General features: G+C 39.4%; 1 long non-coding RNA gene across 2 annotated transcripts; it reads left to right on the forward strand.

Moving 5' to 3' along the window:
• Nucleotides 1–1,108: 1,108 nt before the first annotated feature.
• LOC116685019 (uncharacterized) lies at nt 1,109–12,427 on the forward strand. Of its 2 annotated transcripts, none has more exons than XR_004330882.1 (5): nt 1,109–1,485; nt 2,855–2,917; nt 3,028–3,215; nt 3,293–3,479; nt 11,322–12,427. It is a non-coding gene; the product is annotated as an uncharacterized LOC116685019 (long non-coding RNA). The 2 variants fall into 2 exon arrangements; XR_004330883.1 differs by having other exon boundaries at nt 1,111–1,485; nt 3,293–3,446.
• The last annotated feature ends 5,194 nt before the right edge of the window (nt 12,428–17,621 follow it).

Here is a 17,621-nt window from a genome sequence, read left to right on the forward strand (position 1 = left end):
AGTTGAAACAGCTGTTTTCACCGTCCCCGACCTGCCTGGAACTCCATGGATTTTAAGTAAATGCACAAATATCTGTGTTCGTACAATTATTTATGGGGTGAGACATGGAAAAGCAGTTTTAGAAGATGAAAATATATTTGAGCCACCAGGTAGGGGGGGTCGATTTTTCCCATGTTATCCTATGGAGACGGACGGTTGGGGCGCGTTATTGGATGTCCAGTGGTATAACCCGTGTCGAAACCTAGTGAAATGACATTTTCTACAATAGAAACATGATATAAATAGAAAAACTTACTGTTCTAGCTATGAAACACACCAATCATCTACAGTGCATGATATTTCAATAACCGCTTTATACGCGCTTCAGGATGACGGCAATTAGTTATAAACAGACACAAAAAACGCCAAGACATAGTCCTAAAACAATCTATCTATAATACACCTCTTGGAAGTACCATCCATGAAATACAGTAAAATATTAAAGTTGTTGGAAGTTTATATGGCTCAAACTGTACGTTTCATTCGTCCCCGCGTGCTGTTTCATTCGTCCCGTCCAGGAGGGACGGATGAACACATTACGCACGTCCCACTTTTGCTGTAATAACTCCTGAACGGTTTTGTCCAAAGCTAAAAATACACTGTAGTTGACAGATGACACGTGTAAGTTGCTAGTGACAAAATATCAGCTTTCAGTGTGATAAGACCGCTTTGTTAATTACGTTTAATTAAAAAGTGTTTCAACTGTCCCGGCTCTCCCCTATCTTTTTCCACATGTTTTTCAAAATAGGATTCCATTCCATCTTGATCTGAGAACGCCTGCAAAACTGCAATTTCTGCTCCTGAGGCTTCAGTCAGAGCATCCATTTCCAAGTGCTCCATTTGTTTGCGCAATCCCCACTAACACAGAACGTTTAGGGGACGTTCGGGAACGTTAGTTTATGGTTCTCTAAAGGTTAGTTCGAACCAAACCAAAAACTAACGTTTAGGGAACGTTCCCTCCTGGTTATAACGTTCCCTGAACGTTAAGAGAACCAACCAACGGTAACGTTCCCCTGCGGTTGCGCCGTACCTTCACACAACGTTCCCGTTTGGTTATTTTTGGTTGTTCTGAGTTTTTGAAGTAGCATGTAAAGGTCGCTTGATTTAAATTTACTCAAAAATGATTTGACTTATAAAATCTAAGTAAGATAAACAGCATAGCATTTATTGTAAGGCTGATATCAATTTAGCGTAAGACAGTAGCCTACGTTTGTGCTTGACTTCGGTTTTTTAACTGTATTAGTGAAAATACTTAAAACAAGAATCTATCAAGGGAACGATTTTCACAACTAAGAAAATGCACTTCTTTAATTTAGTTTGTAAACCGAACCGTTACACCCCCACACCAGTAGGGGGGCTCTGCTCTGAGGAGACCGATTCCCGCGTTATGAAGAAAACGCTACGGGACCAGGACCACGCTGCACAGCTCGGCTAGCTCACGGAAAGGTAAGCGACATACTTTACAGTGGAACGATGTTGTGGTTGTAACGGGAAGGTTTGTGGTTGAACATTAAACTCTTTCCCTCGTATGCAGTGATGTAGTGGAGGCTAAACGCACGTAAACGCCGTTTATGCACCTCTCAAAATTGTTAGTGACAAGAAGCTCCCTTTGCTAGTCAGCTAGCTAGTTATTGTTGTCGCTCTAGCTAGCTGTTCGCAGTTTCGCGGGTACGGTAAACGTTTCTATGGTAACAGCGAGTTTGACCAATCAGAAACGTTGCTGTTACGCTTAGGATTGTGGCTAATGTAGTTTTTCTACGTAAGATAGTGAAAAATTGTTTTCCTTATAATGTTACTAGGTTGATATCATACAGACCTTTAGCTTCATCAGGAGCAGAAACTGGGTCAGTCTACCTCGGATAGTTTAGACATTATGGCTGATAATCTAAATTCTTCTGGAGAAAATCAATGGAGTTTTTACTTTGTGTGTATAAATTAAAAACTTATCACCAACTATTTTGATAATTGGTTTGAGTATTTTTTTTAAAGACAAAACTAAAAAGGTATTTGATTCCAGCTTGTTAATGTGAATATTTTACACAAATTCTTGTTGTCTCTGTTTTGTCATTTAGTAACTTTATAAATTTCAACCATATAATTCCTTCTTGAGTCTTTTTAACAAGAACATTGATTAATGTATGAACTGAATAACCATTCTGTGACCTATGAGGGAACAACCAGTGATAAATGACTATAGCAATGTCATCAAGATACACCGGTAGGCCGTGGCCGCCCTTATCGGTGATAGCGTCGTGGTCCACCTGATTACAGAATTTATAGTTTACCCACCTCTTTTTTTACCACTACAACTCTGCTGTATGGCTTAGTTATAGTCCGGTTCTTATCAGGTTGACCAAAAAGAAAAGTTTTGCTGAAGTTAACAACTCACTTTAGCATAATTTTTTTCTACCTCGTCGCCATCTTGTGAGTTGCTTAATGTCTTTTCTTTTTAGTAAACTCTTTTTGCACAAACAGTGCTCTCAATGCTGAGTGCATGTGTTGTCCCAGGTGAGACTTGGAGTAAAGTCTCATGCTGTGTCGAGCCTTCTTAGTGTTTTAAACATGTTGATTTTGATGCTATCATAGAAGGGCTCCTAGCACTCCCATTCAAAAGGCGCCGCCAGAGTTGTTCTTTAGACAAATTGCAAATATCTTGCCCTTTGTTTGCTGCTTTGTCGCATTGTATTTTTGTGTCATCGTGTTTACATGCTAGCGTTTGTTACAAATAAGATATCCTTCCCAATGTTTACACTGACTGTATACATTTAAATATTCTATTTGCAATCAGTACAAATCATATGGTCTGTTATTTCAGATGAATCTGTTCCACAAACAAGAAAGCATTCCCTTACAGGGCGTGTGTCTGGAATCCCTGTCCGTAAGTTAACATTATGCATGCATTTAGGAAACACATTTCCTGCCATGGAACTACATTCAACCTGGTGCATATCATGTGACTATTCTTGTGTGTGTGTGTGTGCCGCCCAGAGCTGGATGGGTCTAACGCAAGCTCAGCATGCCATTTTAGCTTGGGACCCAGTTGATGGGACAATGGTATTTAATTGGATTTTTCCAATTAAATACTATTGCACGGCAAGGAACTTGAGAGAAACTTTAAACAGCAGAACATCATCACACAAAGGGAGGTGGCTCAGCCATGGAGACGGAAATGAGAAGTAAGAAGACTCACTTAAGTTGTTCACATAAGTATATCATGTATAACAACAAAACTAACAGATTTGTTTATCCATAGCCATGAGGACATCAGTTACCCGCATGGCACAGCGGATGGAAACATTTGAGGAGAAGATGGAGGAGCTGCTCCTGCTCTTCTGGAGCTCCCCGTCACCTCCCTCTGCTCCGGTCGATGACATGTTGCTGTCGCCCTGCTCAACAGTCACAGAGCTGTAAGTGGTCAACAGGAGAAAAGGAACTAAATGGTCATTAAGTGGCTGTAGTCCTGCCCTAAGATTAACACTATATCAGGGTGGCTAACCAGTCCAGCATAAAGAGCCAAAAAAAACCTGCACCATAGCAAGAGCCACAACACATGCACGCCCACACTACAACAGCAGCTGATTTATATATATATATATATATATATATATATATATATTATATATATATATATATTATATATATAATCAGCGCTGTTGTAGTGTGGGCTATATATATATATATATATATATATATATATAAAAACCACACACACACACACACACAACAACACCAGCAAAACAGTTTTATAGGTTTCTTTCTTACCTAGACTGATTCAGTGGGAAACTTGGCAGTCTTTGGTATCCACAAGCCTTTTCAGGTCTGGCTTGTACTCAGTTGTGGCTACTCGAAGCAACTCTTTCACATGTGTGTCGGTAGAACAGAACGATGCTTTGACTTTACTTGTTTCAGTGTAGAAAACACTGATTCACAGACATACGTTGCTGCAAACATTGACATTAGCTTGAGTGCAGCTTGTTTAACATTGGGATATCTGTCTGTGGGCACTGTTTTCCAGAACTCTGTGTTCCTTCTCTCAACACAGATTTCAGTCTGTCATCCTCACAAAGTTCAATCATCTCCAACTGGGACGCTGCTTCATTTGTCACTAAAGGGCTTTCAAACAGTCTGATTCAGCAGTGAAAGGGTTAATGAGGAAGGTGATCTGTGGCCGTTTTTTTCCCTCAGGTTGCAGAATCTGTCCTCAAAACTCTGCTGAAGATTTTCAACCAGTGTTGCATAGCATACAGTGCTCCTTTGTAAGACATCAGCTGCTCCTCCACTTGCCTTTAACAAGGAGGGGAAATGTGTGAGCTCTCTCTTTTGAAGATGGGTCTGGAATAGCTTGAGCTTGTTGACAATGTGAAAACACTTTGCACCAGGTCAGGCAGCATTTTTAACTTTCCTTGCAGATCTACATTCGTTTTTCAGATGATGCAGCATGTCAACCAAACCCCAAATCTGAAATCCACTGGGGGTCATGTAGCTGAGGGTATTCCTTATGTTTCTCTCCCAAAACAGCTTCACTGGGTTCAACATTTCAAAAAAACGGGAAAGCATGTTACCTCTTGAAAGCCATCTCACATTGCAGTGAAAAAGCAGATCACTGGGAAGGTCTTCATCAAGTTCAGCTATTAGTTTTTGAACTGTCTGTGATTGAGAGCATGAGTGCGAATAAAATTCACAATTTCCAGCACTGGTTTCATGACGTGGTCCAAGTTCAGCTTCTTAGACACCAGATGCTCTTGATGGATGATGCAGTGAAATGTCCAAAAATCCGGAAACGGTCGTCAGCTTTACACAGCCCAACAAGGCCATTTGCAGCGCCTAACATAGCTGGTGCACCGTCTGTGGCTATTGCTGTCAGTTTTGACAACTGCAAATTTGCCTTCTCAGCAACAGTCATGAGTGTCTCTTTCAGGTCGATGCCACGGGTCCTGTCTTTTAACGGCACAATGTCAAGCAGCTCTTCCTTAATTGTGCAGTCTTCTGACACAGACCGTACAAATATTGCCAACTGAGGCTTATCTTGAATGTCACAACTCTCATCCAAAGCAATGCTGAAATACATGCATTCTCAAGGTCCGTATGTAACTGTGTTTCATGGACTTGTTAATATCCGATATTCTCTGTTCAACTGTGTGCCGTGACAACTGCAGGTCTGACACAGACCGCTTTAAATTGTCATTTTCAGGCGCGAGTAGCGATGACATCTTTGAGACATGTCTTCACAAAGTCCCCTTCCTGTATGGCTTTTTTTTTTTTTTTTTCATTTTTTTTTTTTTTTTTTTTTATTAAATCTTAAATTTTACAAAACATGTTAAACATTCGATGAACACTTTGGCATCAGTAAAAAAAAAAAAAAAACAGCATGTTAAAATAAGTAATAAATAAAATAACCTTACATACAGTGGATATATAAAATCTTAAGAAGAAGAAGGGAAAAAAAAAAAAAACGTGGATTACATATAAACATCAAGAACATAAATACAGTACAAAGACAAGATGAGATGGGCAAAGGCTATACAATTATAATTCCTTAAAATCTTGCAGTAGATCAGCTATATAGATAGTTTTCTTACTATTAATGACTTGGATAGACTCACAAAAGATTCTAAATTCATTTCTGAAGCGTGTGAAAGCTGGTCGCGATTTAGCAAATTTGGCTTTATGGATATGAAATTTCCCGTGTAGAATTAGTAAATTGACAATCTTGTGTAATTTTTGTTCTTGTGATCATATTCAATAATAACATCTTTTGCTTCTAATTTAATTGGAGATTCTTTTGAACATTTAATAATTTTCCATTTTTTTCCAGAATTCTACAGAGAACCGACACTCCCAAAATAGATGTACAATAGTTTCTTCTTCAGATTTACAAAATTCACATTTATTATCCACAGACGCAAATATTGAGATAAATTTGTTAGTGGGATAAATATTATGCAGTATTTTGAAATGCAGTTCTTTCACTTTATTGGGGATAACAAACTTGTATGGTAGAAGCCATGTTGATTCCCAGTGAATGTTAAAATAGAAGTACAAAGAGTTCCAAACTAATTTTCCCCGTGGAGTGATTTTCCTTTTGCTGTAGAAGAAGTTCCTTATATGTTTATTGGTACATTTATGACTTTTAATATTTACTCCATCAACAAAGAAGGTTGGATCCAATTCTTGACTCTCAAAGTGACATTTCATTAATTGAAGAATTCCACTAGGTATAGCATTTATTACCATTTGATATTCTTTATGGGTGACAGGAAAAACTTTAGACCTGAGAAATTCCTCATAATTAAGAAGTCGAGCTTCATCATTTTGTAAGTCTGCAAGAAAAATGATATTCCGGTCAACCCAATGTTGTAGATATAAGGACTTATTCTTTCTGGTTATGAACTCATTGTTCCATATAATAGTTCTGTGAGGAGAGAATTGTGTTTAAAACATAATTTGGCAGCGTTAAGTGCTTGCTGATGAAATTTAGATAATTTTTGCGGTAGCTTAATTTCATTGTAACTGCATTGTAATACAAATTGGAGGCCTCCCATTTTTCCAAAAATGGACTGTGGAATAAAGTACCAAAGGGAATCTGGAGCTTTTAAACATTCTTTTATCCATTTAATTCTAAAGGTGTTTTTCACATCCATAAAGTCCAATATTTCCAAGCCACCTGCATTTCTTGGGGCTGCTAAAATCTCCTTTTTTAATTGGTGGCATTTGTTTTTCCAGATAAAGTTAATTAAAACGTCATTTATTTCTTTACAGAGGATTGATGGATATACAAAGATTGGGTAGGGTAAATAAATCTAGAGATACCGTCCGCTTTGCTCAAAAGAACTCTACCTATTATGGACAGATCTCTTTGAAGCCACATATTAATATATTTTTAGTTTTTTGTATTTTGGGCTTAAAATTCTTTTCTTGTCGTTCCTTTAGATCTTTAGAGATATGAATTCCAAGGTATTTAATACTATTTTTCACAGGAATATCACACATAAGCTTTTCATCAGTGTATATAGACATAGAATTTCACACTTCGAAACATTGAGTTTTAAACCTGATGCTAGCGAAAAGGATTGTATTTCTTTGATGGAGTTTCCAATTTGTTGTTTATTTTTTAAGAAAAGAACTGTGTCATCAGCTAGTTGAGAAATTTAATTCTCTTTCAAAAATCCTTAAACCCTGTAAATTGTCACAATGTAAATATGTAAGGAGAGCATTTCAACAACAATGAGAACAAGAATGGAGAACAAGGGCAGCCTTGGCGGACTGATCTATAAACTGAAAAACTTTGGGTGGTATTTGGATATAGCATGACACAGCTACTGATATTTTTATAAAGCATTTTACCCCAGAGATACATTTTTCACCAAAACCCAAAGATTTGAGTGACCTAAATAAGAATTGATGCTCTACTGTGTCAAATGCTTTATAAAAGTCCAGCGATAATATTACAGCGTCAGATTCCACATATTCAGAATAATCTATTAGATCAAGAATAAGCCTTATATTACAGCTTATATGCCGATTAGCCATAAAACCAGTTTGAGTTTCATTTATAATTTGGCCCAATCCTTTTTTAAACGTCTGGCAAAAATTAATGACAGTATTTTATAATCTACATTTAGCAATGTTATAGGTCTCCAGTTTTCTAATAAAAGGTGATCTTTATCTGGTTTGGGAAGTAAGGTTATTACACCCTGCTTCATAGTAGTAGTCATTTCCTCATTATCGATACAATCTCTTAGCATGTTAAAAAATGCAGTTTCAATTATGTTCCAAAAGCATCTATAAAACTCAACAGGAAGACCATCCATTCCCGGAGATTTCCCTTTTTTCATTTTATTTAAAGCTTCAAGAATTTCAGATTTTAAGATAGTTTATCACAGTCTGATTTAAATTCATTAGAAATTTGTGGGATAAATTTCCTAATTTTGCTGATAAAATTCTCATCTTCTGTTGAGTTATAATGAGAGCTATATAGATCAGAATAGAAACGGGAAGTATAGTTCGCTATATCAGCTGGGTTTGAGATTATATAGTTATCTATTTTTAGAGAGGTAATATTATTCTCTTATAGTTTCTTTTTCCAGAGCAAAGAAATAACTTGTATTTCGCTCACCTTCCTCTAACCATTTTGCTCTAGAGCGTATGAAGGCTCCTTTGGTCATAGTAATATATAATCGGTCGACCTCTTCTTTCAGACTTGACAGCTTTAATTTTTCCTCTTCGGTAAGAGTATTTTTATTTATCAAAGAGTTCAGTTCCGCCATTGTTTCTATTTCTCTCAAAGTATTACGTTTTTTCATTTCCTTACTAAATTTAATAGCTAATTCTCTGATCTTAAATTTAAAGAATTCCCATTTTTGAATATTGCCAAGTTCATTACAATTGAAAATATCACCAGCAGTAACTTCAACTGATTTACAAAAGGCTTCCTCATTTAATAGATTGCAGTTAAATTTCCAGAAACCACGAGATTTTCTGGTTTGCTCTTGTGGATTAGCAAAAGTGACCACTATCAGTTTGTGATCTGAAAAGGGGGCATAGCTATGTAATGTTTCAGAAACATATTGTAAAGTATAAGAGGAAATTAACCAAAGATCAATTCGAGATTGTAGAGAGCCACTAACATTACTCCATGTATATTCTTTTTGATAAGGATGTAAATACCGCCAGACATCAATTACACCAAGTTGTTCACACAAATGTGATATAGGTTTAAATTTTGAGTTATGGGAGATCTTTGCAGGTAATCTATCCATTTGATCATCTGCTGCATCATTTAGGTCACCACCTATAATTAAGTGAGCATCTTTGTATTTTTCCTTCATCTTTTTTAACTCTCCCGCTATTTGGGTATACATGTTTTTTGCCAGAACATTGTTATTATGTCCATATATATTGGTTAACATCAGAATTACATTATTCACTCTAAGAACCAGAGTAATCCATCTACCCTCTTTAGAAAGGTGAGATTCTACCACATCTCCTTTAAATTTATTAAACAAAATAGCTACACCTGCTGAGTGATTAGAAGCATGACTTAAGTAAATCTGATCCCCCCATTGACTGCTCCAGAATTTCCTATCATCATCACATGAGTGAGTCTCTTGTAAAAAAATTAAATCTGCACTAGATCGTCTACAGAAAAGAAAAATAGCCTTTCTTTTAGAGATGTTTCGTAACCCTTTGACATTAAGAGAAACCACTTTAAGGTTAATGAAATTATTTACCATACAAATAGTAAAAGATGTTTAAATAACTGAATAAATTAGAGAAAAAGTGAAAAGAAGAATTGATGCCTACAACTAAGAAACAGAAGATAAGAGCTAATAGGAACCCTTAACCTTTGGTAGTGATTAGAAATTCCCTGAACACTGGGAGTACCAATATGACGATGAACTGTCTTAAGGCCTTATTTAACTTCAGGCTACATCATTGTCTACTTGTCAAACAATTACTTGCCTGGTTATTATATCTAGGAAATATACAAGACGAAGATTCATGCAACAAATTTCACTCCATCGATGAAGGCGACTGGACCTTGCCATCTGGTCTTCTTTCCGTCCTTACGAGCCTGCTCGACCAGGGGCCACAGTTTGTTTCTGCATTCTCTCTCGGAGCGTGTCAGGTCCTCGGCGATGCGGAGATTCAGCTTCTTCATAACTTCAGCATTGCGTGAGTCCTTCCAATCTTGTACCTGAAGGTACGCATGTTAAATTGTACAACAATCGACGCGGTGTCTTATCCTCTCTGGGGCGCCCAACTCTATGTACTGCATCGACCAAGAAACCGAGCTTGCTTTTATCATCAGGAGCAATCTGACTCAATATCTTCATGACTTCCTCTCTTACATCTTCACTCACTTTTTCAGGAAGGTTGTTGAGACGCAAATTCCATCTTCTGCTGTAGCGCTCGGTTCCTCAGTTTTCTCTTTTATTTCTTCAATGCTTTTATCAAGCCTTTTAACCTTATCTTCCGTCTCCTTTGCTTGAAATCCAAGGCTTTTCACCTCTTCTTTCACCACAGGGATGTCTGCCGTGTTTTTATTTATCCGTTGTTCAAAAACGGAGAATTGCTCCTTCAACTCAAGATTGCTTTGAGAATGTCGGCGTTTGAGACCTCGTTTTTATCTTTGTTGGCACACACTTTCTTTGGATTTGGACTATTAATTGGAGAGTCTGGAAGTGGTGAGCACAAACCCAAAAAGGTGCCATCCGGGTCTACATCCATTATCAGCCCCCCTTTTAGGCCCTTTTTAGCGTCTCTCTTTGCCATTGTGGTCCACTAGCTCCGTGCTATTAGCTTGGTATGCTAGGTACCTGAACAGTTTGCACGTGCTATCTACAAAGGGTTGTTTCTAGCCTTTAAAGTTCCTAAAATGATAGTTAACCCTTACTCGTCGGCGTGGCTCTTGAAGACTGACAGTTCAACAAGTTGCGTAGACATTGGCCTTGTTATAGAACATAAGTACTCCGTTAAGTGTTGCAGAGCTTAGCAAACGTCAACCACCACGGTCGCCATCTTGCGCCGACCCTCCCGAGCAATGTTCCATGCTACCTGATATGATGCTAACGTGACAGTCTCTGAGTGCTTTGCGAATTTTCGAAAAAGTTGAGTCTGCTTCTCTGACTGCCGTTTCAACGTGTTTACCTTCTGCTTGCGGAGTTCACTGCCTTTGGGAAATCCCGGGCGATGTTAGCATGGAGTGAGTGAAATGGCGCTCCAGGTTTGATGCTTTAAAATGCGATAGCGATGTCTCGCAAATCAAGCAGAAAGGCTTCCCATTTCGTTCCACAAAAAAATACAGTTCCTCCCACTCAGATAAAAAATGTCCTGTGCTCCTCTTCATATTTGCGCTTAGCTTTACGTTTCCCTCGGGACTCTGCCATTATTTACTCGCTAGCAGCACCTACCTTGCATTGTCAATACACGATACAGCTAGCTACGGCAACACCACTTAAACAAACCACATAGTTATTGTCCTATGTCCTATAATGTTACAGACCGACGCGATACCAAACGCAAAAGGGTCTAATATACACAGTATATTTATTTATATAAATACATTTTTTTTCTTTTTTTTTTTAAACCCAGCCACGCAGCAAGAGCCTCACAGGAGCAGGCAAAGAGCCGCATGCGGCTCACGAGCCGCAGGTTCGCCACCCCTGCACTATATAATTGCATAACTGCAATTATAATATAACTGAACTGACTTTGCTTACTAAATGAGATTATGCAAGCTCTCCACTTAGTTGTATAATTTGTGTTTCTATGTTTTACAGCAACTTTTCCTGACAAGCCTTGGAGGATCAACCGGATGTACTGCCATCTGTTGCATGCTACGGCGAGTGGCAACCAATGATGAAAACAGTATAGCCTGTGGGGCAAAGAAGGCCTTCCAGGACCTGAGAATCTTCAGGGTTATAACAGGCAGGTGTTATTTTATTGTTCACATCAGTATTCTGCTTATCTTGGCTGATAATGTTTTAATTTGACTAGTAGTCAACTAGTAACTTTGCTTCATTTTGACTTCTACTCTAGCGGCCTCCCAGAAAAACTTTCTCGCGCTGAAGTTTGCCTCACACAGACGGTCAATTGAAATTCTTCTATGTAATGTTCATATTGTTATTATTGATAATAATCAAACTATCAATATTTGTGATCAGAAAAAAACAGGGTTGATAGTAAGGAAATTTGTCTTGCTTTTGTCAACTTGTACAGTCTTAGTATGACATATCAAATTTTTGTTTGTTTCTTTTTAGGCCAGCTGAGAAGGACTGAGCCTAAATGTTCATTCCTAATGAAAACCTTACCGTCTATAGCCACGAGAGGGCGCTCTAGGCTGGTGACAACTCAATGCTGCTCCTAAAGACAACGGAGAAAGACTGAACGCAAACTAAATGCCCCAAAAAAGAAATCCTTGTCTCCAGATTAAAAACTGCAGGTGGTAAAATATACACATATATCTATCTATCTATCTATCTATCTATCTATCTATCTATCTATCTATCTATCTATCTATCTATCTATCTATATATATATATATATATATATATATATCTATATATCTCTATATCTATATCTGCACTGTAGCTGGGCTTTAACGGTCCTGACGTTACCTGTCCGTGCCTCGCGTCGTGTTTGAACTGTCCCTGATAGACGTCTCCGTATCTATCTATATATATCTATCTAGATCTATCTATCTATCTATCTATCTATCTATCTATCTATCTATCTATCTATCTATCTATCTATCTATCTATCTATATATATCTGCACTGTAGCTGGGCTTTAACGGTCCTGACTGTTACTGCTAATAAACACGACGTTTATTCAGTTCATACTTTTATTCATGCACAGCTAGCTTGGACCACGTGTCCACCATGAACCGCACAACCAAACACACAACTCCACGCATGCGCCAACCTGCACACACTGGGAAACCTTCTGCCGTAGTGACAGTGTAGAGGGGAAATAACATGTTAACAATCTCCCTATACTTTAAACAATTAAGAGAATACAAAGAAATGTTTTATACATACAAATAAAAAAACATATACGCACAATGGCCACAGTTGTTACAACTTAAAATAAACTGTTACATGTGCAAATAAAATGTACACTGCTTTTTAAATTTATCCTTTTGTTCTTAGCTTTGAGTGCTTTCAACAGCACACAGTCCCTCACTGAGTGCTTTTTAACAACACAAAGCTGATGCTCCCTTTTTGGTAGACAGTCAGCAAGTTGAGTTTTTGTGTCTGACCAGAGCACTTTCTTTATTTCTTAGTCTGTATAAGCTCCTTTATGCTGCTTATTTCCAGCCTTATCGTTTTTCAGTGACCTGTTTGTTGACTTGAGAGCATAAAACAGAGAGTGATTGTCCGTTACAATATCAACGGAGGAGCATTTTGTTCTGCATTTCCACTTGTGAGCTCAGAAAAGAGGGTGGCCAGAAAATAGCATTGTCTATTCCATCTGACATGGCCAGATTTCCCCTGCCAGAGTATTCCTCACACACGTCTGATTCCTTAGATTGCCAAGAGAGAGGAGAAACTTCCCTCCTTCTCTCCCATTAGACCAATCAATGTACCCCCCTGTGTACCCCCATCAGGGAGATTACCAAGAGAAGCATCACTGAAACAATAACGTGTAGAGCATCACTGTTTCCCAAATGCTGAAACCTGAGAGACACCTTTTCAGATTTAAGCTTTCTGAGGACCTTATTTGTCTCATGAATAGACTGGACTGTGGCATCTTTTATATTTGACGCTAAGTTGCTTGCATCAAACATAATGTCTGTCTGGTTTGTTTTTGCAACCCATAGTATCTGGCCTATTTTTGACCTAAGCTGCTCCTTTTCAGTTTCATTAAGAGAGGCATCTCTCTGCACAGCACGTGCTGCTTGCAGCTGGACAGGCTGTAGGTTTTCAATGTAACTATTCTGATGTACATGAACTACACCATTATTACTAACAAAGTCCATTCCCACATAGCAGATTTTTTTATGTTCCTCACGCCCAACATGGAATGCAGACTTCAGCGTAGGGATCACTTCTGTTGTGAAAGTTTCCGAGCCTGCCCAAAGAAGTCATCAACATGACATGCAGTACTCCAATCACTTTACACTGTTCATCCAGCCAATAAATACTGCTGGATCTACCTGAACATTTTTCCACCTGTACTCAGCATTATTTCTTTCATCTTGTTGTACCAATACAGTGATGCATCTGCAAGGCCATAGACACATTTGTTTAGTTTCCATAGAATATTTCCCTTTTCTGGTTCAGGGGGGCCGGACATAGATTTCTCTGGACAACTGCATGCCCTGTAAGAAAGCAGACTTGATGTCCATGGAATTGACTTGCCACTTGTTTTGACATATTACTGCTAATAATACTCTGAGAGATTCAGAAGCACAGGTTGGGGAATCTTTCTGCAGCTCGTGAATATTCAGCTCTTCAAAACCCCTGGCTACGAGTCGTGCTTTTGGCACTATACCATTGGGAGTATCCTTGAGACTACAGACCCATCTGGTAGAGACACACTTTTGACCTGCATCATTAACTTCCTCAAATACATTGTTTTTGTACCAACTCATTATTTCCTCCTGTTTGGCGGCATCAAATGAAATGTCTTTTGTTATGAGTATATCACTCTCCATTTCAGACTCAATGTTAAGATTATCAACACTTGACATATCAACTGACTCCTTTTGCCCATCACTGCCATCAGGTCCAACATGTTGTATATTAAACCAATTTCTGTGCCTTCCAGAAGATCATCAGGTTTCATAAATGTTACAGTCTGACCTGTTTTTAACTTTACACCAGCAGAAGAGACAGAGTTGCCACCAACACTGATCTGTTTCACTTTGTGTCATTGTAGGCTGAACCACTTCTCCTGTATTCTTCCCCCTATCACTAGTGTTGGGTGTCTGTTGTGTGTCACTGGTGTTGTGTGTGCTGTCTGTGTTTTCTTCATCATCTGAGCTTTCTGCTACATTGTTTAAACTGCCTCTCTTGCTTGTTGTCTCCCTGTTGTCTTGCACAGTTGGCTCATCCTGAGACTCCTGTGTGTTTACCTTACAGAGCCTGGATTGGTGCACTCTAACTAGAATCCCTCCATGTCTTACAAATACAACAGCTCCATCCTGACCAATAACTATCCCTGGTCCCTTCCACTCAGGACAATCTGCTCTTTTGTAATATACCTTGTTTCCTGTCACATACATGTCATCTGTGGGCCTGAGCTGCTTTTTTATTGCCCTTCTTATCCGCTCAGAAGACTCTGCTTCTGAGAATGCCTTCCTGGATACATGTAAAGCTGAAATGTGTTCTCCTACTCTAGCACTCATGGTGGTACCCTCTAGAGCAGGTAGTTTATCAACTAATACAGATGGAAGGTTAGGATTCCGTCCAAACACTAATTGATATGGACTGTACCCCTGAACATTCAGCATACTGTTCTTAGCCATGAGGGCCCAGTCAAGGGCAGTGTGCCAATCACATCCATTCTCTCGTTTGACCTTCTGGATGATCTCAGTCAGTGTTTGGTTATGTCTCTCGAGCAATCCGTTGCTCCAGGGGCTGTATCCTGCTGTTGTTTTTGTCTCAATGTTAAAGTTTTCAGCCATGTCTCTGATCTCTTTGTTGTTGAACTCTCCACCATTGTCACTGTACAGGCTCTGGGGGGCGCCATGGACACTAATCCAAGTGTGAATGAAGGAGTTGACAATTTCAGATGACTTCTTTGTTTTCACAATGTTTCCTGCGCTGAAACGTGTGAAGTGGTCGATGATGTGAAGATACCATAAACCTGGTTCCAACTCATGCAGGTCCATGGCCACTGTCTCATTATATTCCGAAGCTAAGGGCAAGCCCACAGCAGGCTTTGGCTTTGTCTTCTTGTACTTCTGGCATACATCACAGTCATATACTATTTGTTGCAAGACGGTAAAGCATTCTTTGTCCTTGTTCCCTGAACTGCGAATGAGCCTCTGTAGTCTGTCTGCAGACGCGTGACCAAACTGTTTATGGAGCTTCAGAAGGACTTTGTGTTTCTCATCTGGGGACATATTTTCTGTTACTGTTAGAACTTCTTCTTCAGTTGAACCTTCTCCAGTTTCTTTGTCTCTGATGTCAACACAGTAATGTCCAGAGCTAGTGAATTCAAGAGGTATGGATTGCTTGAACATCACTGCACTGTCCTTTTCCATGTCCAAAATGGTCCCTGCCTTCTTAAGGGATGTTTTACTCAGCAGAAGTGGAATGTCAACCTTGACAACTTCACTTTCAATGTGGCATTTTGTTAGTCCTATTTTAGCTGGTAGTTTAACCTTTCTTGTGGAATACACCAGATTGCCATCTCCAAACCGAAATGGTCTGCAACTGGGAGTTTCTGTTCGCATCAATTTGTTCACTTGATCTTGGGAGAGGTCATCAAGATAGCTTTCCAGCCATTTCTCCCCACACACAGTACGGGTACAGGCAGTGTCAATAATCGCAGATCCCAATGATTCAGTCATAAATATCTCAGCATCTGACATGGAGGCCTTTGTTAACAATGTAATGTTACATTCCTCTACATTTGCATCTTCAGTTATTCTTACTTGTTCAGTTTTCTTGTGAGGACAGTCTTTAGCCCAATGAAACGTGCATTGGCAAATAGCACATCTGGATCTCTTACCAAACTTATCCAGTGGATTAGTCCCCGATAATGGCTGCCTTAGTTGTCCACTTTGCCATGTTGTGTTCCGTTTTCCTCTTCCTTGTGGTCTTTGTTCTGTGAAAAACGCCACGTCCTGGTTCATTTGTATTCCGTTTAATGAACCTGTCGTTTTTCCTCCGAAGATCCTTTTTAGAGCCGACTTCATGGAGGAGAACTTCAACTCCGTGCAAGCCGTCAGTGCCAGTTGTCTGCTTTTCTCGTCGAGACAGGCCGTGTCTAACAGCTTAAAAGCCAGTATAGCATCAGGAAGCGTCATATTATACTTTTTCATCCGGTTGTATCGCTGTTCGAAGTCAATTATGTAGTCCGTCATAGAAACGGAACTCTCTTTCGTTATGCCATCAAAATAAGAATAGGCTTCATATGCGCGGTCCTTTTCTTCCTTTAAGAACACGTCGTCCAGTTTAGCTAACAACGTTTTCATACCGTCTTCACTGTCCAACTCTTCAGCGGGTATTCCCATCGCTGTTTCACGAGCTCTCCCCTCAAGTCCCAAGGCAACAGCAAGGGCTTGTTTCGTCTTGTCGAGGTCGGTAACCCTCGTCCAGATACTGACTTCATTTTTCCAACACTCGTATGGTCTGGCTTCATCAAACTTCGGCGGAACTTTATAACTAGCTGCCATCTTATAACCATCCTCTGCTACCAATCTTACTGCTAATAAACACGACGTTTATTCAGTTCATACTTTTATTCAGTGCACAGCTAGCTTGGACACACGTGTCCACCATGAACCGCACAACCAAACACACAACTCCACGCATGCGCCAACCTGCACACACTGGGAAAACCTGCCGTAGTGAACAGTGTAGAGGGGAAATAACATGTTAACACTGACGTTACCTGTCCGTGCCTCGCATCGTGTTTGAACTGTCCCTGATAGACGTCTCCATATCTATCTATATATATCTATATATCTATCTATATCTGCACTGTAGCTGGGCTTTGACGGTCCTGACGTTACCTGTCCATGCCTCGCTCCGTGCTCGTAGGGGAGACCAGGAACAGTTGTAACACATTTTGCAATTTTTAGCAATACCTCAAAAACCATTCACACTGGAATAACCAACTTGTTATATTATAAACCTCAATCTGTCAACTGCTGAAACCATTTATTTAACTGGTTTTATGAAATATGTAGATGTTGCAAAATAGATTTTAATACAGTCTCTCCGCTGTTACAACCGTCCCAGTGTACAGGGACATTCTCAACAACAGAGAGAGAGGGGGGGTGGGGGGCTCGGTAGGCCTAGTCGGAGTCACAGTTGTGGCAAGTGTAGAACTCCCTTCCATCTGTGCAGTCCTTGTGTGCCCAGCCTTTACAGGACCAGCACTGGAGCCAGACCTCCCTTGAC

Source organism: Etheostoma spectabile, unplaced genomic scaffold, assembly GCF_008692095.1.
Source record: "Etheostoma spectabile isolate EspeVRDwgs_2016 unplaced genomic scaffold, UIUC_Espe_1.0 scaffold00569462, whole genome shotgun sequence".
NCBI lineage: Eukaryota > Metazoa > Chordata > Actinopteri > Perciformes > Percidae > Etheostoma > Etheostoma spectabile.